The following is an 11,717-nucleotide window of genomic DNA, read 5'->3' as shown; positions in this document are numbered from 1 at the left end:
GATGCAAAACTTGAGAGACTATTGAATGCTGAGAATGAACTGAGGGTTGAGGGAGAAGGAGGAGGGGGGAAAAGAGGTGGTGGTGATGGTGGAGGGCACTTAAGGGGAAGAGCACTGGGTGTTGTATGGAAAACAATTTGACGATAAAATATTATGGAAAAAAATAAAATAAAATGGTTAAAGTAATATATTTTATGTTATGTATGTTTTACCACAATTTATAAAAAAAGATAATGAGTGAGAAAAATAGTAGAAAGTTTTATATTAAAATTGCCTTTCATTACCAAAAATTTAAAAAGAATAATGTTTGCTCAGGCTTTTTTCAGGTGCTTTTTACTAAACTGAAGAAGTTTCTTTCTATTCACAGTTGGCTACAAGGCTTTTTTTTTTGAATGTATGTTGAATTCTGTCAAAGACTCTTTTGTACCTATATCAGAAAATTATATAATTTTCCACTATAATTCTCTTATTACAGAAAATTACATTGATTTTTCAAATGTTGAACCCACCTTGCAATTTTGGAGTAAACGTAAGTTGGTTGATAAAAATAGAATGCCTCCAACTTATCGTTGGGTTACTATGAATAGTCTTAGTATAATACCTGGCACATAGTAAGTGCCTGACAAATGTTTTCAGCCATTATTTATGATAAGCTTTGGAGAAAATCCCAATTTCCCCATAGAATCTTGTAGAGGTTCCTGTACTCTGAGTACTTGGGGGAAATTCTGAGAGATCTGTGGCAGCAAACTCCCCAACAGAATTATCTCGAAGACTATATTGCTACACATACGGACAGCTTTTAAACATGAAGTAAGCATTGTCGTCAGTTCATGCTGAGAGCGTTGCAATATAGAAATTCAACAGTTAATGTGTTTAAACAGCCATCACGATGATTACTACTCCTAATTAGAGTTTGTGCCAAGTATTGGACAGGGCATGGCTTTAGACAGTTTTCCTGCTTAAGAATTCACTGCTGCCCACATATTTACATTTGTCATTATTTGGGACCCAAACAAATGTATTGATTTTACTTTGACACTTTATTTATTTATTTATTTTTAATGTTTATTTTTATTTTGAAAGTCAGAGAGAGGCAGAGCATGAGCAGTGGAGGGGCAGAGAGAAAGGGTGATACAGAATCCAAAGCAGGCTCCAGTCTCCAAGCTGTCAGCACAGAGCCAGATGTGGGGCTTGAACCCACAAGCAGTGAGATCATGACCTGGGCCAAAGTCGAATGCTTAACCAACTGAGTCACCCAGGCACCCCTACTTTGACACTTTAAAAGCCGCCATAAAATACAGGTAGAAGGAACCCAAGAAATAGCTTAAGGCATATATTTGTCTGTAGTTTTTAGGCCAAAAGTCTGCCATCTAGTGGCACAAATGATTAGCACAGACTTAGTCTAACAGGTCCCAAGGAAAAAAAGGGAACTAATATTTATCAAGCGGCATGCTAAACAATGGAATAGGTCCTTTATTTCTTTACATAGTTTAGTTTTCTCCAGTCTTCTTTGTAATGAATATTTCAGTGCGATAACTCTTCACAAGCAGAGGATGAAAAGCAAAAGAGAAACTTCTCCTAAATTTACATGCAGGTGCAATAGGAAGAAAAAACCAAGGGAAGGGTAAAGAATTAGGAAGTCAAAGGACTTACATATATGAGCATCTGCTTCCATGACCATGTAACTTAAATGAATCAACAGATGTAAACATGACCTGGAACATAAGAACTCCATTAAGTTAGATGTAATGATGATGATGATACTAATTATATTATAAGCTTCCTCTACATTCCTTTGCAGTAGGGAATTACAGCCTCCTGGAGGGCCAGATGTGAAAACATATAATTAATTTAGAAAAAAAATAATATTAGTATAGAATGCTGTGGGGCCCAGAGTTCACAGGCAATTAGCCCTGCTGGAAGTGTCCCGGAAGCCCTTCTGGATGAGAGAGTCCCATCTAGGACTCTAAGGATGACAGTGCAAATAAACAGTGTTCTGAGGAGAAGACAGCACAAAATAAGGGCAGTGACACCATTCTCTACAATATTATTATGTCCATGTCATTATCCATTATCCATCTGTCCAAACAAATGTCTCACCTTAATGTAAACCTGGTGGAGAGTGATGGGTTGACATAGGTTCGTTGGCTGTAACACACGTACCAGTCTGGTTAGGGATGTTGGTAGTGCAGGAGGTTGTACCGGTGTGGGGGAAGGACATCTCTGTACTTTCTATTCAATTTTGCTGTAAACTTAAAAGTGCTCTTAAAACTAAAATCTACTAAAACTGAAAAACACAGAACACTTAGACTCTTGAAACAATACAGGTTCTTAAGTGAGAGGGGAAAAGAAACAGTCAGTGATTACCATATTTATTTAGTGAGCAATCAGTATGGCCCAGGGCTGTGTCAGATGGCATGAGGGATATAACCGATGGTTACAGTTATATCCCTGGAGACTCACTCCTCCTGTGTCCAATCCCCATGAAGTCCTCGCTCGCATTGATTCTGGGCTTCTTAGTGTCAGTTCCTTTGACCATGCGGATATTAGCATACGTGTTGCTGACGGAGGCTTGCAGACCTCTTGCATATGGGGCTTGCGCTCCTGGGCTTACACTCTTCTGACTGTGTGAGAAAGCCCAGGCTGGCCTGCTGGAAGATGAGACACTACGGGAACAGAGAATAGCTGTCCCGTTGAGGCTCTCCCCGAGAACAACCAGCCTGACCACCCCCAGGTATGAGGCGGAAAGCCATTCTAAGGTGTCCCGCCCAAGCTGTGGTGTCAGCTACCGTATAATGAGCCAAGAGAGTCCAGTTCAGAACCACCACCTGGCTGACCTAGTACTCTGCTCCTCACTCCTGCTCACTCAGCTCTAGCCACACTGGCCTGCTTGTCGTTTGTTCTGCTAGGCATGCTCCCACCCCAGGACCTTTGTACTTGCTGTCCTCGCTAATTCAGATATCTTGCACATCTTCACTTAAACGTGACCTTCAATAAGACCTGCCCAGACCATCGAAATTAAAATTCAGTTCACAGCCCTTGATACTTCCTATATCCCTTCCCTGCTTTGCTCCTTTTCAATGCCTTGCTCAACTTCCAATAGAATAATATAATGGACTTATTTATTTTGTTTTGCTTCTGTTTTCTTCCACCAGAATCTTAGCTCCAGTGAACAGGAGCTTTATTTTGTTCATTACTGTATCTCTAACATCTAGAACCATATCTGGCATTTTAGGTGATCAGTAATTATTTGCTGAATGAATAAACAGGAAATTCTGATCATTACAAATTTAGAAATACCTCTGCCATCCTTTAAGTAACCAAATTATCATGGTTATAAACCAATGTGGATGCCACTAAAATTATAAAACTAAGTATATAGCTACTTATATCCCAGAAAGTACAAAAACCCACTGAAAAAACTGGTAAGAGGAGAAGCATATAGAATTAGGGCTCAGACCCAGCGCCCCCCCCCCACTCTATCACGATCAGTTGTCAAGATCCATCACAATTCCATATATTTTGCTCTGTTGTTTCTACAAGTGTACTCACATTGTCAGAACAGATTCCCAATTTCTGGAAAATATGGTCCCACGCAGCAAAAGCAATTTTGCTTATGGGAAAAGGGAAAGGCACCCCGGCTAGTACTCCTCCAGAGGGCTTTAGGGCCACCGGCAAGCTTCCAAACTGAATAGACAAGCCCTCCGTACGCCGCTCTCCCTCTCCTCTTCTCTCCTGCTTCATTTCGCCTCATGTCCCACCACATACCATGCGTCCTAGTCAGCTGGACCCACTGGGAGTTCTTCGAGAGCTCAGGGCACTTTCCTGCCTCTGGGCCTCACCCACGCTCTCTCCTTTGCCTGGAAGGAATTCTCCCAGTCCCTCCACAGATTCCACCTCATGTTTCTGCCTTTCAGAACCAACCTCACGCCATGGTTCCTTGAGGACCTTCTCTGGCTCCCTCCAACCCAGTCAGACAGTCCTCCTCTGTGCCTCCTGTAATAACAAATAATTTGTGCTGAGCCTAATGATTTACTTGCTCATATCTCCGTGGACCATAAGCACCTTGAAGCATGAGTCCCTGTGTATAAGACTTCATTTTATATCTCCAGGACTTAGCAGAACAAACAAATACCTGTTGAACGTAAGAGTAAATGATCAAATATAGCCACATAATAGTAATTATGTTCGGTGCATATGACATCACATTCCCAGATCCTGGGAGCATTAGATATAGATATCTCTCTCTAGAACTAACCCCAGGTTGGAGAGAAATAGGAAAGAGCAGTTCCCTTCAAAGGATTTTGCTGCGAGGTTGAAGCTTTATCTTTGACTTCCAGAGAAGTCCAAACTGATGTTGCTATATTTACTTGGTATGCAGACATGCAGACACATTTAAACACATATGAGCCAAAATCAACGAGACTTTAAAAGTGAGGGAAGGTCAAACACACACGCAAAACAATCCAAGTGAGTCAAGAGGAAAGGAAAACAAATACAGGGCAAGTCCAACAGAACATTTTTTCCCCATTTTAAGCAGGGAAGGGAAATCAGCCGGACAAAGAAATTAAATATCCCCATTCCTCGGAGGGCAGGAGGAAGACAAACACTCCCAGAAAGGCTTGGGCCTGCACCCAGACTCCTGTGGGGGCAGGGTATCCAAACCGCCTCCTAAAACTAGCTTCTCTGCCAGTTGATTCCCCGGCACCTTCCAGGAGATGGCCTCTTGTGCAGTAGAGATGCAGGATAAAAACTTTACAAAAATAATTTTTGATCAAGGGAGGCAATATTCACAGTTATTTTGAACCCCAAATCATTAGTCAGGTAAATGAATTGCTCTGAATCCAAATTTCCTGACTTGATTTCAGAGCCTTGTCACAGGCTGGTGCTGGACGCCTGTTTTTCAGTTTACTCACTTGGTCCAGGGTGCTCTGCTCCCTGTGGAGCTTTCCTGATCTCTGTGTAGAGACACACAGTTTCCAGAAAGTGAACCAGGAGGAAAGAGTGGGACTGGGGCTTTGCTAGGTCATCCGTCCGCCCCATCTGCATGGCTGTTTCTTACTTTCATTAATTTGGTCCTTTTTATCCACTTAACTTTATCTCAGAGCTGAAGATATTGCCTTAAAATTTTCTAAAGAAAAGATTTCTAGAAGTCAGTGGTCCCATAGTTGGGGTAGGGGCTTTGATTTTTGTCAGGTTAGGATCCCCTCAGAGTAAGAGGGAAAAATATTGTCATTCTTTCCTCAGTCGAGACAGAGATTTAAGATGAGAAATGATTGGCCACAAAGTTCTTTGGTGTTTGTTTGTCCAGTGGCTTTGCTGATAGGTCGGGCTTGGGCTCTAGAAGGGAGATACTGGCTGGCGGGCTGCTTAGAGGTGAAGGGGAGAAACGTAGCTTGAAATCTCATGATTTCCTGTTTGAGCTACTCAATAAATATTAGTTAATTAATTAATTAATTAAAGAGGGACTCATTCTATTTTTTTTAACTAGGCAAAGAACTTTATTTTTTTAATGTTTATTTTATTTTTGAGAGAAAGAGAGCATGAGCAGGGGAGAGGCAGAGAGAGACGGAGACACAGACTCCCCAGAGGCTCCAGGCTCTGAGCTGTCAGCACACAGCCCTATGCAGGGCTCGAACGCACAAACTCTGAGATCATGGCCTGAACTGAAGTCAACTTTTAACTGCATTTAACTGAATGAGCTACCCAGGTGCGCCACAAAGAACTTTATTAACATGTTTCAAACTTTATTCCCAGACTTCTTCAGCTTAATTAGTTGCAAGCAATGAATTGTGTCTAAGCAAAAACTGAGGAAGAGCTGCAGTGTCCTGTAGGAGGCGGATGCAAGACCCTGCCCGAGCACACGGCGAGGTACGGCCTGCCGGCCTCTAGTGCTCCCGCCCCCGGGCCAGATACCGCGATGAGTGAGCGACCAATGCGAGGCCATGGAATGGGTCAGCCCTGCCTCTGCCAGCCTATCATGAGCTGCCGCGCAGCCTGGGCGGCAGGTAGATATGGGGGAGCAAGCAGCGGGGAGGGGGAGAAGGAAGAAGGAAGAAAAGAACCAATAAAAGTCTCTACAACGAATCCCGGTGTCGTCAGTTCTTCAAACTGCGGGCAGTTTGAGCGGCTCCGGCAGCGTCCAAGGGCTTTGGGCTTAGAGCTCTGGATTCTGATAAAAACCATGAATGAAATTTTAAAAAGTAGTCATGGGGCGCCTGGGTGGCTCAGTCGGTTAAGCATCCAGCTCTTGATCTTGGCTCAGGTCATGATCCCACAGTTCCTAAGATCACACCCCAAGTCAGGCTCTGCTTGGGATTCTCTGTCTGCCTCTCTCTCTGCCCCTCCCCTCCAAATAAATAAATGTAAAGAAAATTCAAAAACAATTATAATATGAAATAGCAGCTACCAGCAACTTCTTTAAGTTCTAGCTTCTTCAGAGATTGACTCAACTCAGTTTGTTTCATTCTTGGAGGCTTCAAAAAATTCTCCACAAGATCTGGAAGCTTCACCTCCTCCTCCTCTCTGGTAGCAAGTGGGGCTTTTCCATCCACAAGCTGTGTGAGCAGCGCTTCAGCCGATCTTCTTAAACTCGTCAGAGTGTCCCCACCAAGTTGGTTTACCATACTGGGTAGCATTTCTGTCAGATGCTTCCTCTCAGTGTGGCCAGTAACCCCTGAACTCTAGGGCTGTTAAAGTGGATCAATACCGGAGGTATTGTTTACCCCCAGCTTCTTTAAGGAGAACTGAAGATTTTTATCATCTGCTGTTGCCATTCTGCAAAACCACCTCCTCCTTTGGGAGCCATTCCTTCCCCACCACACACCCATGCTTTCAGTTTGGCAAATTTCTCCGGGTTCACATCAGTTTCCTTCATCTTGTTGTAGTGGACATGGAACCTGGAGGGGACGAGGGTTGGTGCTCAGGCATCTCCAGGGACCAGTTCAGATTAGGTCACACCCGCAGGGATGCAAAATGGCAGCTACGCAGGATTCACCATATTTTTAAAAACACTTTAAACAATGTACTTTGAAATAACTTCAAGCTCACAGAAAAGTTGAAAGAACAGTGCAAACTACTTTTTTTTTTCCCCTGTTCTACTTTGGAGTAGGTTGCCAATGATTATCTGCCACTCCCAAGTTCCTGAGTGTCTATTTCCTACAAATAAGGACATTCCTCTACAGAACAACACACAGGTTACAGTTGATAAATTAGTCATGATACATTACTATCATTGGCTCCTCAGAGCCATTCAGCTTTCACAAACTGTCCCAATAATGTCCTTGAGAGCAAAAAGATCTAGTTGGAATCCTTAATTTTGCTATCATGTGCCTGTAGTCTCTTTCAATCTAAAACATTTATTTTTTTCTTGACTTTTATGATCTTGACACCTGTGACGATGATCGACCAGTTACCTTGAGGAAAGGCTCTCAGTTTGGGTTTGTCTGGTGTTCCTAATGATTATATTCTGATTAAGCAATTCTGCATGAATATCACAATATTGAGGCCATGTTTTTCACACTGCATTACATCAAGTGGTTCATGATTTTGATTTGTTTAATTACTGGTGATGTTTACTTTGATAGTTGGTAAAAGTATTATCTGCCAGGTTTCTCCACTGTAAAGTTAATTTCGTTCCCTTTATAGTTAATACATATTTTGTGGAATGGTATTTTTGGCCTTTATAAATATGCTGTTCCTCATAAAACCTTTCATTTATTCATTCATTCATCTATATTAGTATGTACTTAGGAATTTCTACTTATTCAAAGGTTTGTGATCTATTCCTATCATTTAAATTTTGATGTTATAATCAATGCTTTGTTGAAGAAGCCCCTTCGAACAGCTTCTGTGTCTTTTTTGACATGTTCTCATCATTTAAAAAATGCTTATTTATTTTGAGAGAGAGAGTGTGTGAACAGGGAAGGGGCAGAGAGAGAGGCACAGAGAGAGAGAGAATGCTAAGCAGGCACTGTGCTGCCAGTGCAGAACCTGATGCAGGGCTTGAACCCATAAACCATAATATCATGACCTGGGCTGATACCAAGAGTCAGACGCTTAACTGACTAAGCCACCCAGGTGCTCCAACATGTTCTCATCGTTTCCTTTCCTTTCCTTTCCTTTTTTTTTTTTATTGGTGCAAAAATGTGATTTTATTAAAGCACAGAGACAGGACTCATGGGCAGAAAGAGCTGCACTGGGTTGTGCAAAGTGACTACTTATACACCGTGTAGTTGGGGGAGGTAAAGTCAAGAGAAAGTTTCTTAAAGGGATTTCTGTATGCTAAAGAGGATTTGCAGATTACTGGAAGCCTAGCTATTGTCAAACTAAGGTTATTTTTCCCTCTAGCAAAGCATTATAATTAAGATAGTAAGGAGTTCCTGGAGATTAGACTATTGCTACTGATCTATTGATGAGACATTTTTTTTAATTGTCACATGTTTATTTTTTAGATCTACTATTTTTTTATATATATGATTTATTGTCAAGTTAGCTAACATTACAGTGCATACAGTGTGCTCTTGGGTTTGGGAGTAGATTCCCACGATTCATCACTTACATAAAACACCCAGTGCTCATCCCAACAAGTGCCCCCTCCTCAATGCCCATCACCCCATTTTCTCTGCCCCTCTGACCCTTCCTTCCACACTTAGTTGTTCTCTGTATTTATCTATTTATTTATTATTATTTTTAATACAATTTATTGTCAAGTTAGCTAACATATAGTTTATACAGTGTGCTCTTGGTTTTGGGGGTGGATTCCTGTGATTCATCCCTTACATACAACACCCAGTGCTCATCCCAACAGTGCCCTCCTCAATGCCCATCACCCATTTTCCCCTCTTTCCAGCCCCTTCCCCCCTCCATCAACCCTCAGTTTCTTCTCTGTATTTAAGAGTCTCTTTTGGTTTGCCTCTCTCCTTCTCTGTTTGTAACTATTTTTCCCTCTTTCCTTCCCCCATGGTCTTCTGTTAAGTGTCTCAACTTCACATATTAGTAAAAACATATGATACCTGCCTTTCTCTTTAGCATAATACCTTCCAGCTCCATCCATGTTGCTATAAATGGCAAGATTTCATTCTTTTTCATTGCCAAGTAGCATTCCACTGTGTGTATATACACAATTATGGATATATGGTGTGTATATACACACACACACACACACACACACACACACACACCACATTTTCTTATCCATTCATCAGTTGATGGACATTTGGGCTCTTCCCATAATTTGGCTATTGTTGATAACACTGCTATAAACATTGGGGTACATGTGCCTCTATGAATCAGCACACCCATATCCTTTGGATAAATTCCTAGTAGTTCTATCGCTGAGTTGTAGGGTAATTTCATCTTTAAGTTTTTGGGGAAACTCCACACCGTTTTCCAGAGTGGCTGCACCAGTTTGCATTCCCACCAACAGTGCAAGAGAGTTTCCCTTTCTCCACATTCTTGGCAGCATCTGTTGTTTCCTGAGTTGTTAATTTAGGCACTCTGACCAGTGTGAAGTGGTATCTCAATGTAGTTTTGTATGTACTTCCCTGATGATGAGTGATGTTGAGCATCTTTTCATGTATCTGTTAGCCATTTGAATGTCTTCTTTGGAAAAATGTCTATGCATGTCTTCTGCCCATTTCTTCATAGACTATTTGTTTCTTGGATGGTGAGATTTTTCTCATCATTTTTTGAGGATTTCTTTAATACTTTCTGGCCAAAAGGATGTTCTAGACTCACCCAGAATCAATAATTTTTCCATGAAGTTCTGGTCCTTTTCAGATCAGAAGTGTTTAGAAACCAAAATCTGGGGACGAGTTGTGCTGGTTGCCAAAGGAGTCTGAGGACCTCTCAGGGGACTGAGCCTAAAATCCCAAGTACTGTTTCTGATTTACTTGATATTTATTTCCCTCTCTATATGGAAAACAATGGATTCACACAGTTATCTTCAATTTCAATCAATGCTCCAAGGTTAATTCTATTTTACTCTCTTTCATATTTATAATTCTCTTCTCCAACAATGAGAAACTTGGTTCCTGTTATTGCCAATATATTTACTTATTTAATGGAGCCTGCTTGGGATTCCCTCTGTCTCCCTCTCTGCCTCCCTGCCCCCACCACTTGCACTTTCTCTCTCTTGAAATAAATAAATAAACATAAAAAAAGAAAAAATGATACAGCATTATGTAAGCATGACTGCTGTTAATATCTTGCAGGAAAGGCTCAGACTTCCCCAGAGAGAACCCAACTTCTCAATGAATGATTTCCGATGCAGATAAATGCAGAGGATGGTGCTGAGATTCCTCTCAGTTCCCTTCAAGTCACTTTGTAGTTCATCACTGAGTAAACCTCAGGGCAGAAGAAATCCCTCAGCAGTGAGTGTCTTTCCTTTCTGCAGGATCCCCACTTTATCCTGCCAATAGGGTACCTCCCCTTATACCCTGTGGGAGTCTGAAAGACATATTTTCCATCCATCAAGAGGACATAAAACCCTATTTAGCTCCACAAATGTGCCACTAGCTACACTTACCTGCAAACAGCTGGAGCAGATCAGTGTTTTGTACAAGTGATGCATGTTGAATTCATCCAGAGGAATTTTTAAATAAAGACTCCAAGTATACTGAACCGTATTCTCCAGGAGAAGCACTACTGCAGATAGTCAGCGAAGAGGCCTTCCCTAGCCTTCAGCTCCCTCCAGTTCCTCCTTTGCACCCATTATCCAGAAGGTTCTGTGGGTGTCTTCCTTCCTCAGGGAGAGCCACGCTCCTTCCTGTCAATCAAGAACAAGCCAGGAGTGCAGAAGATGCCACCAGCGTCTCTCCTGCTCCCACTAGTTGGCCTTCCAGTCTATTTAAGCCTTGAAGGACGCCCAGCCATCTTTTCTTCCCTGATGCCCTTGGGGCTTCCTCCCCCATCCCTCTGTCCTGCCCTCTACCCCTCCTCCCTCCATCTTGCCTCAGCCCTCATGGTTAAGGTCATGAAAGTTGGGAAGATCTGGTTCAGGTTCTGTCAGAGGATTCTTAAAGTATTCAAAGTAAAGCTTTTATCACACACACACACACACACACACACACACACACACACACACACCAGCAGCAACCTTCTCTTGGCAATATCGACCACCTCCCACAACATAAATAACTTCAGGAAGAATTACCTTCCCTACCAGAAACCCTAGTGGTGAAGAGTATACCTCAGCCAGACTACCTGGGTTTGAGTCCCTACAGTATGACTTTGGTCAGTCACTGAACTTTTCTACACCTCAATTTCCCGGTCTGTGAAATGGGATTAGAGTAGTACTTCTTTCATTGGAAGTTATAGGATTAAGCAAGTTAATATCTCTAAGGCCTTTGAAAGGTACCTGAGCCTAGTGAGTGCTCTAAAGCACGGGCTATTATTAATACCAGGAATGTAGTTCAGGGAGGATCACAGGCAGTGAAGGGGGCTGAAAGCTCGCGCAGTCATGCAGCATTCTGCTACCATGTTACTTACCTAGTTTCCGGCAAAAAGAAGCTTCAATTAACTTTTATTATGGTGAGTGGTTCATGGTTCAGAAGGCTTTGACCCTGTGCCCCCACCGTCCCAAGTCTAAATAAGCCAGGTGTGGATTTTCTTTTTTTTTTTTCCATAATATTTTATTGTCAAATTGTTTTCCATACAACACCCAGTGCTCTTCCCCTTAAGTGCCCTCCACCATCACCACCACCTCTTTTCCCCCC

General features: G+C 42.1%; 1 pseudogene; it reads right to left on the bottom strand.

Moving 5' to 3' along the window:
* Positions 1-6,453: 6,453 nt before the first annotated feature.
* LOC115305526 lies at positions 6,454-10,557 on the bottom strand (annotated as a pseudogene).
* Positions 10,558-11,717: the final 1,160 nt, after the last annotated feature.

This window comes from Suricata suricatta, chromosome 10 (genome assembly GCF_006229205.1).
Source record: "Suricata suricatta isolate VVHF042 chromosome 10, meerkat_22Aug2017_6uvM2_HiC, whole genome shotgun sequence".
NCBI classification, from domain to species: Eukaryota; Metazoa; Chordata; class Mammalia; order Carnivora; family Herpestidae; genus Suricata; species Suricata suricatta.
The sequence above is the reverse complement of the archived record's forward strand: the minus strand, read 5'-3'. Positions and strand labels throughout refer to the sequence as shown.